Genomic DNA, 16,505 nt, shown 5'->3' on the forward strand with positions numbered 1-16,505 from the left:
TACCTTTTAAACAAACTCTCTGCCCCAGTTTTAGAGACAGGAAATAAGAAGCAAACATTTGTATTCTCTGCTGAAGAATATTCATTATCCAGGGTAACAGAAAGAATAAACTGGATCTGCTGCAGCATCTACTACCCTGCTTGTGGTAGCTACCTGCAAGATAAGATACAAGCCAATGAACCAGCACAATATGTTTTCTTTATTCAACTTTCAGGAAGCTGTAACTAAACTGTAAGCCTGTTTATATTCATTGCTTTCAATTCATTTTCTTCCTTATTTCAATACTTTCCAAATTAAAAATAAATAAATAAACCCCAACTCAACCGTTTTTCATGCAGATCAGGGCACCAGGGGATAATTCAGTTGCAGATTTATCTTTTAGAACAGGAAGCAGTTTTAAAAGGCATATCTCCATTTTTAATCATCTTTTACAGACTAAGAGGGAGCATTTTGTGCCGAGATATTTTCCCTCTGCTTGGACTGCTCTGAGGAGCAGCTGCAGTCTGTATAAAATCTTAACTGCTAAAAAAACCAAGAGAGGTCACAAATGTAATTCTGACACCAATCTTAAAGCCTATTTCAGCCAAAGCCTAATTCAAGCAATGCAATTCAAGGGATTAAACAAAACCAAACCACAACTTAGCGGTCAATAGCCAGAGAGAATTTTAGCTGCACCCCTGCCTGCTACTAATTTCATGGACAACAATGTTGATGACTATTCTTGTTTCCATTTGTACCATAGGAATAGGTATTCATAAAAATTATAAAGGACTAACAATTTAGCATCACAGTGAAACACAGGAGACACATGCAAAAAAAACAGGTGAAGGGAAGGAAGATGATATGGGCCAGCACTGAGTGTGGCCACGTTAGTCACCCAATGGTCACTAAAAGTGGTGCTGGCATCAGAGACACGATGAGGCTTGAGGGGGATACTGCCAGCAAACAAGTATTAGCACCTATTGGTAAGGAGCCATGAAAAGAGGCAATCAAGACCTCATTTTTGGCAAGCGGACACCTGAGCAACCCCTCAGGGACATGGAAAACAGCCAGGTCTTGCTGAGGAAGTCATGGTGGGTCCCACCGGCTGCTCAGTCCCAGGGGCATTCCCCAAGGTGAAGCTGCAGGGTGCAGCTAGAGAGCCTAGGGCAGCTGCCACCAACTTCCCTGCTCTGCATGCTTCTTCTGCTCACCAAGGAGCAGGAAGGATTGCTTGTTAGCAGGCAGACATTCCTTTGAATGCTTGCTAGTTGCTAGTTATGGTGTTCAGTCAGGATAAAAGCCCAAAGGTCTGGGTTCCTCATGACAGAATTCATCACAAAACCAAAGTTATCCTTAATGTAGCCATCACAAGTGCATGGACTGCTACCAAACACTTTATAGTTGTACATAAGCTTTGTCTCCTGTGACATCTTCCCAGCACGTAAATGTGATTTCTCTTAATAATTAGGAAATTAATGCCTGAGACCCCATTCCTTATGCATATATCTGTACCTTGAGTATTTGCATGTATAACTGACACAACTCATCTCATGGAAACCAGCGAGACCACTAATGCTCACCTGCTACCACTGAATTAAAGCTGTTTACCACCATTTGGTGTCAGCTTATTTCTCAGGGTGACCCAGTTTGAACTTTATACACATATTTAATGAAAACTCAGCTTCCCTCCAACGAGTTGTTATTGTGTGGTTCAGTTACAGTCTGCAAATACAAGGGCTAACACAGAAAATCTGTGCAAGGTCAGCTCAGTTTGCTGACACCGCTCAGATTTCAACCTTGCAAGGCACCAGTTATGAAAGATTTGCAATGCGTTGTTTAGAAGAACGCTTGGTTAAATGAGTACCTGCTAACTACAATGCAACACATGATTAATAATGTAGCAGCTCTGAAGAACTGTACAGAGAAGTATCCATGGTGTTAAATGAAATACACAGGTTTTCAAAATGCAAACTTGATGTTTCAGACACTTGTTCTTTACTCGCAGAATTAATGGAAAACTACCAGATATAAGAACATGCATTCTCATTGGGTTGTTAATTTATGACTCCATTTTGCACTGTTGGTAAAGCAGACCAGTCTGGCTGTGCTAAGACTGCTGCTGTCCCAGATTCAGAGAGGGAGAAAAGCCAGGCAGTACAGCAAACCCTAGATCCAATCTTAACTTGCCCGAGGAGTAGGGATGTCTGAAGGACAGCTCAGAAGAGGATAAAGAACATTAAGTGGCTCGGTCACTGATGTGACACTAAGTACGACAGCGCAAGATCTAAAGTAAATTGTAACACAGTCTTGGTCGCCAAAGTAATTGCAGAATTGGGAGGATAAAACTCAAACCGTTGTGCTTCAAAGACATGAAACTCCTGCTGCTGAAATGGAGAAAGGGCAATCCTGGGGTTCTTAGGAATACCTGATCCAGCAGATTTTTCAAGAACAGAAGAGCACAGAAAACAGCAATGCAGAAACACAACTGGGTTTGAAGTCACGGCTTTCTAGAATTCAATATTAATCAAGTTAAGGTAGAGATTGCTATTAAACACTATTGCTTTCAGATTGCTTCTGTTGGTGTATTTATTAATTTGGTGCTTTTTAAACGTTTTCTGTACAAAATAAGAGATTGATTTTAGACTTTCTGACTACGTTCTGTCCTGCTTTAGTCACTATTTCTATTGAGCTGCACGAAGGCTAAATTTGTGAGCACTCCAGAGTGAAGCTGTCTGCTCAAAATGCCACATGTGCTTTTGGCAACCAAGACCAATAATAATGCGTAAGGAAGGAATCTGCACTTGTAACTTGTGCTTCTAATTTGCATCCACCTGCCCAGGACCCCTGGAGAACAACTCTGCCACCAATAACATCCACACATAGAGCATCCCTGTTCATATCGCCCTCCCTGGGGCTCGTTCTCTGCATCAGAGGCAGACAAATATTGTCCCCTCAGACCAACAGCCTCCCACAGCTGACAATTCCCAAAAAGAGGAGCCTTTGATTTGTCAACCATGCATTTGTATGGCTGAAACACCAAGAAGCCAAGACCAGGGTCATGCACCAACCATTCAAACTTCTTCATCATTATAAACTGGTTGCAAACTTTCTTCTTGCTCTAGTAGGATGAAGTTGGAAGTCATGTGTGAGCAGAGCAATTCCCACTGCAGCTGGATACACCCTCTCTTCCCAATCTGTTACAGCTGTAACAAGATAAACGTGGAGAAATAATGTTGATCAAGGCAGAATAATATTTAGAGCAGAATGTCAGGTTCAGCCACAGATAGATTTGCTTTTGGAAGCAGCTGCTCCATCCATTAGAATTTTCTAATAAACTGTTATGAAGATTGACACCTTGGAAGTAATTAAGTATTAGGTATTTTTAGGTAATTACTGCAGCAATAACATAAGACGTGTTCATTTTCAAAATGAGGAATTATCTGTAGCTCCCGTTGCTGTGCTCCTTTTAATAATTCATAATAGTTTTGACACCCATGATTATTTTTGATTACTCCAGCTTCTCAACTTTCCAAACAAACTAATAGGAATAAAAGAATCTGTTTACACTCTGGGGGAAATCCCACCAGTTTAACTTTAGCAGGTATTTGGGACTTCTTGGGGAAAGGAGCACACAGAAGGCAGGATGACAATGCACTGATGAACAGCAAGAGATCCATGTGAAAAGCAAATACCTTTAAGTCAAGATTCTGTTACAGGGCAGGAAAAGCAGTATAGTAACAAAAGTAGTCATCAGGAAACAATTTCTTGTTCACAGGCACGCTCCACATTTGTTAGGATGCTCAGATGTTGACTGTAATGAGGAAAGCATCCTTGGACCAGCACCCAAACCAAGCTCCCCACCTTATCCTTTCCACTAACACCTCAACTTGGAGCTCAGACTTGTCCCCCAAATCTCCTGAAGGGCACGAAGTTCACCCTGGATGTCCACTCACCAGGCTGCATTTGCAGCATGAGCCATTAGGCAAACAGCATTGATACACACTCCTTTGCAGGGTAAAAATGGGCCGCAATCACATTTGGAGCCACACGATTGAAACCACACATAGCGCCAGACTCAGGCTACTTCCAAACAGCATTTATCTGGGAATTGGAAAAAAAAACACAAACTGAAAGCTTCATACACTCGTTACTTTTGCTGTAAACTGCCCAGTTAAACAAGAACTGCCTTTCGGTGAGGCAGCTGCAAAAGGATGTCAAGAAATGGTTGGGTTTCTCAGTTTAGGAAAGGGTACCTGTGACCCCTCTGCAGAGGAAGCGCCTATCCTGAAGCTACTCTTAAGAGGCAAGATTTCAGTGACGTCCTGCTCCTGCACGGTGTCATAACTCTGGAATTCACCAGCAGTGATGTCCTGAACACACCACTTGAAGGAAGGGACCAGCAGTGCCAGCAGGATGGGATATTGGGACCCTGCCACAATGAGAGCGGCTGCACTTAATGAACTGCTCTGCTGTTCTAAGAGAAATTGAGACTTAAAAAGTAAATAAATCTCAAGGTTTGGTTTGTATTATAATTTAAATATCAAGTTATAAATGCACTTAGAACTGAAAGTACGCTTAAAAAATGTCTTCAAAATGGGAAATTCATGGAAACCAACTATTTTCCCATAAAAAGGCATGCTTTGACAGAAAAATGTCAGCATATACCACACCCATCAACTCCATTCTAAATTGTGGGGCCCCTCAGTGAATGGATATTCCTAATTTGGCCTTCTCAAAACAGTTCCGCATTGCCTAGTCACTTGGACTACCAGCATCCCTTTTAAGCACACGGTCAGTTCATGGGTGCTGCTCACAGGATTTACAGCCACTGCCCCACTCTGTCCTCCTGGCAGAGCTGCTCTTTGGGAAAGCTCACAATCCTTCTCTGCAAAGATGGGAGTATTTGTGCTTAGCACGGAAACAGTTAAGTCCCACTTTGTCTTCATTTGCTCCCATCACACCAAAGACACAAACATCTAGCCTGCACACAGCCTCTGCCCGATTCCATTAACATTTGGCTCAATAGGCACCAAAGGAGAGATTAACAGCTCCTCATTTATTTTAAAGCGTTTCCTGGTTTGTTTGTGAAATGCACCATCTGTGCTTGCACCAGGATGCGTCGATGAAACAGCTCTTGGTTTTCTTTAAGGCACAAGAACGATGTTAAACGCACCCATACCCAGGCAGCTGAACCCAGCAGTTGCAGCTGCGACTGTATGACTTTATGTGCACTCCCAAGAAGCTGAAGTAGCACAAGGTGACACCAACAGCCACCCTTCTGCTGGGAACACCTCATCCCCAGGGCTGCCAGGAGCTTTCTGAAGAACGCTGTGCAGCACACCAGCAACGTCCAGCCTCTTTTACAATTAAGACGTAATGAGGCCAAGGAGATGTTAGTATCCATGGATTTCAAGTAATGGTTGGATTCAAACAGCTGGAATCGAAACACACACTCACAGATGGTTCTTACATTTGTTTTAACCAGCAGACATTGGATAAATGTTTCTTCAGGATCCCAAGGGTCCAATAAAGTTGCATTTCCCCTCAGCTCTACTGCTATTTGCATTGCTACATGAGGTACCCTGGCATCTGCAAGACAAGACAGAAAGGCTTACAAAGTGGATCAAAGTGTAGGATTAGGGCACAAGTTGACTCTTCAGATAAACATACAAAACCTGCAACTAAACTGTGCTTTGGAGAGGAATTTGAAGCCGTGTCAGCTCTCTGCTTGGTCCTCTCTGCCAACGTGTGCTCTAGACAGAAACCCAAGATTTGTATCCTGCTTAAACAGGCAGTAGAGGCAGTTAAATTTCAGACAAGTTCTCTCAGAGCAAAGTCTTGCAAGCTCATCTCCACCAGAGATAACCCAGATTACACTCAGAAAGCCATGGATTAACTTCTTTTCCCTCAAATGGTAATGCTGTTAAGAATAACACTAAAATATACAAAACCAAATGACACTGTCTTGGCTAGCAAAAGCCCATCAGGGTTCTGCAAAGATTCTAATTAAATCTAATATCTCTGCTCAGAAATTACATTTTTCTGGGGGAGTCAGAGAAGGAAGGAAAGAAGGAGGAGGAGGAAGAGAGAGCGAGACAGAGGCTTTAACCCATGGCCTTACAGCACTGAGTGACACAGCTGTGTCTCTAAAGAGATGAAAAACTGAACCCAGTGGCAGCAGTTTGCCTTCTCCTGGGGAACAGTGCCATGAATTCCAACAGTTTTTGCCCATAAGGTGAAGTGGTCCCAGTGATCATGGGAGAAAGGTGAATAATAAATGTCCAGATCAAAAACTAAATAAACGGGAAAAGTGAAGTGTGGGATGCTGCAAGCAAAGTTTTATTCCACATTAAACATGAAACAAACCTACTATAAACAGGGAAGAAAAAAGAACAGAGCTTGAATTATGCCTGAAGAGGCTTTGGCCATATGTGGAGCAGTATTCCGAAATTTCCTATTAGGCTGCTATGGCACTGTTCCATTTGTTAGATTATTTTATGTTAGTGAGAATGATTAGGTTTCTTGTGCAGTTATTGGGACCCGAAAGGCACCTTTATTTACCTCATTTATCATGTACAGCAGCATTCGGCTGAAGTGTAGAGGTAAACAATTTTAAATAGCAATACCCTTGCTAGAACGCAGTCATCTTGACCACAGGAGCTTTGGAAAAATGCAGATTTAAACTGTTCACATTACTGTTTTATCTGCATTTCAGTCTGAATCACTAACTTATCACCAAGCTCAGCAATAAAGAAACATGGAGGGAAGATATTAAATATTTATGCCTGCAGTACCTTACAAGTTTTCATCAAATTATTAATTGTAAAACAAAAGCACAACTGTTCCAGCTACCAGGACTGGGAAAGGCAATACTTAAAGCCAACCAACAGTACCATGGCCAATTTAGACTGGAGCGCTGAAAGAATTGGTAGCTCATATTAAACCTGGGGAAGAAGATACTTTGAAATTACATATCAAAAATACCTGTCAGTCACTCTGAAATCAGAATCTGTTAGAATTGTTAAACTGTTTGCATGTTACAGGATGAAAATGAGTTAGAGACATCTCCCTGCCTTGACTCCCCAGCGTTACACTGAATTACTGTCACAGGCTGCCTCTGAATTCAGCCCCAGTGGTATCCACTTGGAGCAGGCTGCACTCTCAAGGCTGGGTGTACTTCAAATGTCTGGGTGCACACAATCCATGTTAAAGCACCTGGCATGGTCTCTGCCAGCACCCCAGGTGACAAGGGACATCCAGCCCAGACATCCATTGACTCTCTTTACTGCTGGAGGCAGCAGTGAGGTCCGTGGGGCTGACATGCCTGTGGAGCTCAGCAGCAGCACATCCAGCAGCCCCTGCTGATGGTCATCCCTCTGGATGAATTAATAACCAGTAAAGATAACAAGAACCCAACTTCTCCTTGCATTCCATCTCTCCAGCCATCACAATTACCCCTTACTCTGTGCTTGGGCAAATCACCGCTTTCTTCTCCTTCCCACCCCTGTTGATCCACGTGGCATTTCCTGTTCACTTCCTCTTCTGGATCCCATCCTTTATTTTTTTCTGCACCTTTGCATATGTCTTGGACCTGAACTAGGGAATTATCGGAGAACTGCTCACCCTGTGCTAGGACTGACTAAAAACATGTTTAGGATAAAGGGCCTGGGAAGGGAGAATATTCTAGCACCACTTTTAGAAATACGAATTCTGAGGCCTACAATCCCTGTGATTCGTGGTGTTACAGCTTACAGCTCTCATACCTTCCCTTGCCGGTGCCCTGCAATCCCCCACCAGTTACTGCCTTTGCCTTCAGTTTATCCCATAGCATACAACTGTGCTGAAACCTCATTTTACCCAGGCACCAACAAGGGACCTAGCTCACCAGAGGTCACTGGGACACCTGAGCACCAAATCACTCATCCCCAAACCCCAATCCATGTCCACAGCAGCTACTGCCCCTTCACAGCAGAAAAAAAAAGAGCTCATCACCCAGCTTTATGGCTCTCTGGCAGCTTCTGATTCACCACATCTGAAATGAAGCACCCATGTAGCTCCTGAACCATGTATCACCTATGGAGAAAGTGCTTCCCTGAGTATGCACCAGACTGGGGAAAGGTTGAGGGGATCACCATGCCAAGAACTCCACTGTGCCAGCACAGCTCAGCCCTGTCACTCACAGCCTCTTGTCTACATGAGATACATCCACCAAGTACTTTCCCCCAGGTATAATCATGACTGGATCTGTAGAGAAACTCCAGGGGATCACAAACCTTCCAGCAGTGCTCTTCTTTCCATGCTGCTGCAGCAAGATCAGCTACAAACCCCACAACAAGCCAAGAGCAAAACATCACTCAGACCCTTTTAAATGTCAGCAGCATTTAGCATTGAAAATAGATTTCTTGGTTACTAATGAGTAAACATTACAGAAAATGCTAAAAAAAAAGGTAAATAACCTTTAGCATTGAATTAGTTTGGAAATAAAGATATTAAAACATGTTTGGGGCATTTACTATTTTATTCTGTGACAAGGAGTATTTATTAACTGGGTCATTCCTTGGAAATTATTATGTATAGATTTAGGCATCTGAAACAACAGTAACACTCCAGGGAGAAACAAGAGCAGGCACACACAGAGCCCCCATGTAACTGGAGAGATTTGTTAGCTACCGCTTTATAATGGCTTCTATTCCTAGGAAATTGAGAGAACAGAGACCAGGGTACTGGGGAGAAAGCACAAGGAAACCTGAATGCGTCCTGGACAAACACCAACAGCTACTTAGAGGGGTTTTTTTGGATTTGCTGAAATGGACTTAAAAAATGCAAAGGCAAGAGAAAATGTGTGTCTCCCACTGCTCAGCTCCTGCCATGCTTAATAAAACGGAACTTTATGCACTCCTTTTAAATAAAAAAGTGCATCAAAAATAAATGAATCCTTTCATCAACTTCTGCTAATGGAAACAACCCACACAACTCTGCATTTGGCTGACGGTTCGCACCAGCAAGGGGAGCGGTACACTGCTGGGTGGTTCACTCCACGCTATTCTCTGCTTGTGCCCCTTGGCTTTTACAGATCTTTGTCAGCTGTAAAATCTTCAGAGTTCACCCCAGTTTCACAAGTGGAGCAGCAGAGACCCAAAGGCGATGGGTGCAACTCAGGAGTCATCGCCCGTCCGCCAGCTCGTCTCTCCTGCAGCAAGTTGAAAGGGTAAGAAAGCAGAGTTGCACTTGTACTGAGGAGATATTCATAAACCCCGTGCTCCACTGACAAACAAACAGCAGTGGAAATCCAGAGATAGGATTACCTAAAACCAGTGATCCATTGTCTACGATTGATCCTATTAAGTGCAGAAGGGAGGAAGCAATCTTCTTTCTAGACACACTTTTCCAGTACTTTGTAATGAGATTTCTCTATCATTATGTTATAATCACATGGATACTCTGAACAATTACTCCCATCTAATCATTCTTGTCTTCCTGTTTATCCTGCACTGACAATTTTGGCCCCCATTGTGTAGTTTCACTCAAATAAAACAAAGGGTTTCAACCCAAGTAGCTGTGAAGAGAATAACTCTGATGACTTCACCAAGGGAAAGGGGTACTGTGGACTTTGCCTCTCATACATCATAAAATTCATACAAGAGAGATGTTAGAGATACCCAAACTGCAGGGGAAAGTCATCAAAATTACACATACACAGGGTAAATTCAAGCACAAAATAGAAATCCCAGAAAACAAGGCTTTGTGAATACTGCTACATATAACCAGGAAAATCCTGGTTAGAGCACTGAAAGCCCTGGTTTAGATGTAGTTAAGAAATCCCCAAGTGCCGATTTAGGTTATCTTGGTTTGGGACAGATCTAGATAAGCTATACCACCAGAGGGACTTCACCCAGCATCAAGACATTAGACTGGTGTTTTGCAATAGGCCAGCACACACAGGGGTACAGGCCAGTATCTTCTAGTGCCAGCCAGGTCCAAGGCTTTGTGGCAGACTTGAAAGCAGGGAGCAGAAGCAAAGAGCAAATTAATTCACTTTGATTCTCTGCAGCTTTGCACACATACACAGAGGTACTGACACATCAGCCCAAGTCTCCAAGCCTGGCCTGGGAATAATGGTTACAGCAAAGCAGGTACCACTTCATACCAGGCACAGCAGGCACTGCAGCTCTTCATCATGCCGTTTTCTTAAAGGTGGCCTTTTCTATCAGAGGATGTCTTTTACAGTAACTCACAATTATTTTTTACTAGAAATAAAAGCTTAGTGCAATCTGAAAGAAATAAAGCTGGTCTTTGCTGAAAGAGCTTATTATAAAGGCAACCTGTGTGGGTGAGGAGGGGAGAGAGGGAGCGATGCCAGCTAAAATGGGCTGGGGAGAAAAATCAAAGAATGATTGGGATAAATGAAGTGCAACCTTTACTTCACAGAGATTAAATTATTAATTACTCCCAAAGAAAGCCCTGTGTTTACCTCACACACACTCAGTGCCTTAACAACAGCCACCATCAGCGCTGCATTGTAACAGCACAGCACACGCTTAGCTGGAGCTCAGGCTTGTTGCATTACAGTGGATTTTAAATACTGCTGCTCCTCAAAGGCAATGATATGGGGTCAAGAACATAATACCCGTTACAGAGAAATCTAATTCCAAAGCCAGGAAAGTCTCTTCCCACCCCAAAATGGCTTTAGGTATTGAAATGAATCCTGTATTACAGCTCAGCTTTGGTCAAAGTAGAAATTCTGACAGATTTATTACTACCTTATCAAGTGACTTCATGGTTTCAAAAAACACATATATTCTTCTAAAATCCATTTACCCAGACAGAATTCAATACTTACATGAAGTATGCTCATTTAATTGAAATTTGCTCCTAGCATGTGACTCTAGGGCTCTCCATCTGCAGCACGCCATGGACGCGTGCTTCCCTTTATTCCTGCTGCCTATCTTCCGCATTCACAGACCCACTTAAAATCATGTTCAGGCACTTTCCTTTATGCCTTTGCATTCTCAGAAAATTGCTTTTTAACTTGGGTCAGCTTCAATTTTAACTTTCTTTTTTAGGAAATGTTTTTAATCTGCAGCAGCCCAGCATTTAGATACCTCATTTTACAGCGCTGCTCTTGAGGAAATGAAGGAAGCAGCCAAGGCCTCACCACCCCAAAGCAGCCCAATATGTTCACTGAACATGCTGAAAGGCTCTGTGGGAGACATGGCAAACAGGTTGTAATTTCAGCTCAGGCCCTCCTCAGCCTTCAGAGTGAGGCAAAAACACTGCTTGGTAATGCTGGATTTTAGGATATGCATGTCCATAGGTCCATTGAACCAGTTACTACCTCAAAGCATTTCACTTATACAAGCTTGCTGATTAATGCAGGAGGCTAAAATCCCTTCCAAGAGCGCAGGACAGCCCTGGAGAAGAGTAAGCAGAAATCATCACTCAGTTAAAAGCTTTCAGCTGCACTAGTACACATCTGAAATAACCTGGTCAGTACAGGTCACCTCAAAATAAGCTGAAGAGATGTCACAGGGGTCTCCTACAAGCAGGGAATCCTCAAGGCAGTTTGGGATGCTCCCCCTCCAGCCACGGGCAAGATGACATCGGGGCTGTGGGAGCACCCACAACCAACACAGGAGGAAGAGAAGGGTCTGGGCAATGGGAAACCAGAAAGGAAAACTTGAGACATTTGAACTGCGGTTTCAGGTCACTGGAAGTACCCTTATCCTACTTCAGAGGTTTGCTGTAAGATGTATTAGTATTTATGATACACTTCTTGGCAAGAGGTAGAGCATGGCATAGTTACAGAAAGAACAATGCTTGATTTGGAGTAGCTACTTGCTGTCCCCACTCCTCTCAGCACAATACACCAGCAGAGACTACATCCACCTTTTAGCAGAATACATTTAACATGTGGCTTGCTCTATGCTGGAGGCAGAGAAGAAAGGACTCCAGGAGTGGGAACAGGAAGGTAGCTGTTGTTCCCAATCACCTACTCTAACTACAATATACTTCCAATAAACATTCCCTATCAGGATCCAACAGACAGTTCTCCTCTTTGTTTCAGATTCATAACAGGCAGGTATTTATTGCACAGAAATAACACAGAACAAGCAGGGATACTAAGAAACTGGCATTGCATATAAATGAAGGAAGACTCCAAACATAAAACAAAGCTTTGATTAAGTGTGCATTACAAAACATATCCTAACCAATTCAAGGATGTAGGCTACAGAGTGAACTTCCAGAAGTTAACTAAGAAGTATTTTAAATAGATATTGTACTGTTTTCAGTTCCTGTAATATATTATTAATGTAGAGGAGCTGATGCTTCATATTTCTTTTGTCCACTTCCAATATCAGTGCCAAGTGCACTTATCTGAAGGACATTATTTTAATGAAGTCATTTATGCCCTTAAAAATTAATGTCAGAGCAGTTAAAGTCTAGTGACTGTAACCAAACCAAATAATGTATAATGGAGAAATGCAATGAGAAAAAAATACAGCCTGAAGTCAAGGTTAAGTAGTTAACCTTAGGAAAAAAGTGAGAGGGAAAAGAAAAGCCAACACCAATTGTGTCCCCTTGACACACCATAAAGGATACCATTACATTGTCATCCCTGCACTGTATACAGCTATGAATTGAGATTTTAACTATCACTGTACCATACAGTGGAAGCACCAGGAGTTTTATCGTCATTTGAGGAGATAAAAGTGATGCTTTTATGGTCTAGAAACATCTGACCTGAGAGAAGCCCCTCGAGCGGTGCAGTATCAGAGCTTCTCAGAGAGCCATGACTAAAACTGTCCTTTCCGTAGTAGAGTTTCATGCAAAAATATGATGAAATATCCTGTTCTTTAAGCTAAGTCATACAGAAAGGGCTCTTTAATTCTATCAGTGCATGAAAATATTCCATTCATCATTTGCGTAAAGCTATAACAGACAGTTATTGCAGCAGCTCCTGAAACTAGAACAGCTCTGAGCCATGGCTTCCTGTCCTTAAATAAATTAGCTTTTCCCACTCTCAGGTAAAACTGAATCAGGTACATCCCTCCTGTCCTAAAATGCCAAGAACTTGAGCAGCAAGAATACAAAGTGCACACGTTGATCTGTTACTACTTCATTTCCTTTCCTGCCATGAAATTGTCTTCATTGAATACCACCATTTGAATAATCATTAATGGAAGTAGAGTCCCCTCTGAAATGAAAGGAAGCATTCACATGCAGAGCTGCGGTTCCTCCCTGCAGCTCCAGCAGATGTGCCGCCCTTAATTCTCTGCCCCTCTTGGATTCCTCACTGAACATGCAGAAAGTCTAAATATATGAAGAGCTGCTCCTCTGTCCAGATTTCCTGATATCCAACACCCTCCACCCCACTCCCAACAAGCAATATATTGCTCTCCTGCAGGTAAAGACTATGTCCAACTGGAACCTGAGCATCAGTCAGTAACCTTACACCATGGCAGTGCACTTAAACTACTGCTTACATCTGGGTTGAGCATAGAACCTATCACAGATATTCACGTGTTCTTCTTCTTGGGCCATGGAATTTACTGGTTTGATCAACTCCTTTCCCTTTGCAAAACAGCGTAACAGTCTGAGAGATGCATCCGCAAACTGGGTTAATGCACCTCCCGAACATTCATAAGGTAAAGAAATGTAATTCAACTTGTGATTGCCTAAACCAGTCACGGGAGCCTCCCAGGAAGCCTGAGTTTTCATTTCTTTCTTAGTAGACATTTAATTATATGATAATTACTTACAGCTTGCAGCTCAGCTTCTACTTTTATGAAATATAAATTGCTCTTCACTCAAAAGTGCAGGATGAGCATTTAAAAGGCTTCATTAAGTAGGTTTTAAGATTTTCCCGATGACTTTCTTTAAGCCATGGAATGGAAAGCAGATGTACCTGTAAACTGGAACTTGCTTCACAGAAGAACAAAGCAGAATTGCTGATGTAATACCAGGATGGATGAGCCTTTACGAGAAAGAAATATTAACTTTTAACAAATACATTTTTGTGAATAACAAACAAAATATTTGTCAAGCTGCATGATAAAAGGGAGCAGGAGGGAAGATGCTGCATTGCCAGCTCTCAGGTATGCACAAGGCTCTTTTTATTCCAAATCCACAGTGCTTGGAAACCTGAGGTTATGTCAGACCCACATAGTCTTCAAAGCAGTTAGACCAAAAGAAATCAACATATTTGTAGCTTCCTAATAAAAGCCTAAGGAACAGGAATTATGAAAGTGGAAGAAAAAATTAATTTCACCTGACTGCGTGTATTGTAATTCTGTGACTGTTTTGACCTCCCTCTTGCTTTTAGACCATTAGGAAATGACAGTGCTGGTACTGCTGCTCTGCCGTATCTTCACAGTACTGCAAACTCTGACCTAAAAGAAAAGGTATGAGGATGCAAAATGACCAAACACGGAGGTCCAGTCTGCTACAAAACATCATGCAGATGTTACTGTTACCCAGTGACCATACCAACACCACACAATGACGGTACAAAGATGCTGTTTGCTGAAAATCCTGAAGGAAACCATTACTTGGGCACAAATACGAGTAGCCCTCTGCTGCAGGATGGTGGCTCTTTCCATCGCAGCAGTAGTGGTGCCAAGATGAACTTACTTAAAGGCGTTAAGGTGAACTCTATGTTTTGAACCTCAAACAGGTAAGATTTTCTTGAGTTGAGCAGTTGGGTGTGCCCATGCTATTAACTACACCTGGATTCATTAAACATGAATATACAAAGTGAGATTATAGAACTAATATACATGACCTGCCTGTAAATTCTGGGAAGAATTTGTTCCTGAAGAAAAGGGAATGTACAGAACTGGACAAGTCTCCTCTGCAATCGCATCAGGGTGCCACAGGAAAAGCACCAAGTGCAGCCATTAAAACTTGCCTGTCATTTCCAAAGACTGAAGAAAAAAAAGGGAAGGGTAAACCCCAGAATTCTGAGCCACCTTTAGAAGGAAAGGCAATAAAACTTTTATTAGGAACAGAAGTTATTCCTAAAGCAAAGCCCTACCCACCCACAGCTGAATTCTAGTCTGCTGCAGTAACATGACCAACAGATGACCTGTGTTCACGCCAGCGCACTGCACCTCAGAACCTGGCCTGTGTCTTCTCCTGGCTCAAGACAAAGACAACACTGATAAGTCCCTTCTAACAGTGTACAACAGTTTCCACCAGCTAGAATGATAAATTCCAAATGAATGCAGACAGGGACAGAGCTTCTTGCTTAACTGAAATTAATCACATTCTGATATTAAATGTCATTAGCAGCTGCTAATGGCTGTAGGCACAGGAACAGAAATTTGCATAGGAATTATTACATGGTGCATTCCCCTCCCTATAATGGTGATGGTCTCTCAGTGACTTTTGCGGGAGCTTTTAATTGATTTGTTTGGAAGCAGATCTAGGTAGCACAATTGTTCAGCTGAGACACCAGAGTGAAAACAGGCTGTTGGCTTCAGCTAACTTGAGAGATCAATAAATACATACATGTAGCCAAGTGTGTTAAGTAGTTCTGATATGTCAAACTTAGCACGCTGTCAAAGCAGTCCCATGCTTTTGTGTATTCTATATTTAAGACTGAACAATTGCTTTAAAACACATTGTCTGACATCTTACTCTCCTCAGCTAACCTAAAGGTTGTACTCAAGTGACAGTCTGCAGTGAAGTACAGTGCAGCTATTGTCTGCACTCTAAGTGGGTACCCCAGGGAGAAAAAATATCTCTGAAACAGAGGAACACAAAACTGGGGACTTGCCTAGACCAGGCACTCTTAAGGAAGCTAATCAGGCCTAAAAACACAATTGAAAGGCTCAGTTAAACCACATTAACTCCTTCTGTATGGACACTCTCACTCAGAAGTACCCTTAATTCAATTGAGGTTTATTAATTTCCAAGGGAAAACAGCTTACCGAGATTTTTGCCACTTAAATTCTGAGTCTACCCAGAATTGGATCATTTGGTTTAAAAGCTACTTTGGAATAATTTTCTTCAGGGCTCCCATCTAGAGCAGCATGTGCAGACTGCAGTGTCTTTACAGAGACTGCCGCACCGAGCACTCACCCGAGTCACCTCTGTGTGATAAGTGAATTCAGTTTATTATGGTTTTTCTTCCTCTGGAGATGATAAACCCCAAACAGACATTTTTAAGGGTGACTATAGGCAAGCAGGCCCAAGATGCTGATCTCTCCATAGAGGCTATGAATGCTGCTCCTAACTCACTACAGTCTGGAGTCAACCAGTGGAAAATACAGAAGTCAGCACCCCACAGCAAGGTGTGCCCTGTCTGGAACAAGCAGCGAAGTTCATCTTTATTTTATATAGTTTACAAAAGGGCATAAAATGCCATGCCATTTCATTCTCAACAGCTTCTTCTATTATCTTCGGCAGCACGTAGCACTTAGCAGCTAAATAACAGCAAAGGAAGGAAATTAAGAAGTATAGAGGAGCAAAAGGAATTGTATTTCCAGCTGAGACATGAAGTGAATCAAGAGACAATGAAA

Source organism: Pezoporus wallicus, unplaced genomic scaffold, assembly GCF_028554395.1.
Source record: "Pezoporus wallicus isolate ANWC-B61680 ecotype Strahan unplaced genomic scaffold, APGP_CSIRO_Pwel_v1 scaffold_6445, whole genome shotgun sequence".
Taxonomy (NCBI): domain Eukaryota; kingdom Metazoa; phylum Chordata; class Aves; order Psittaciformes; family Psittacidae; genus Pezoporus; species Pezoporus wallicus.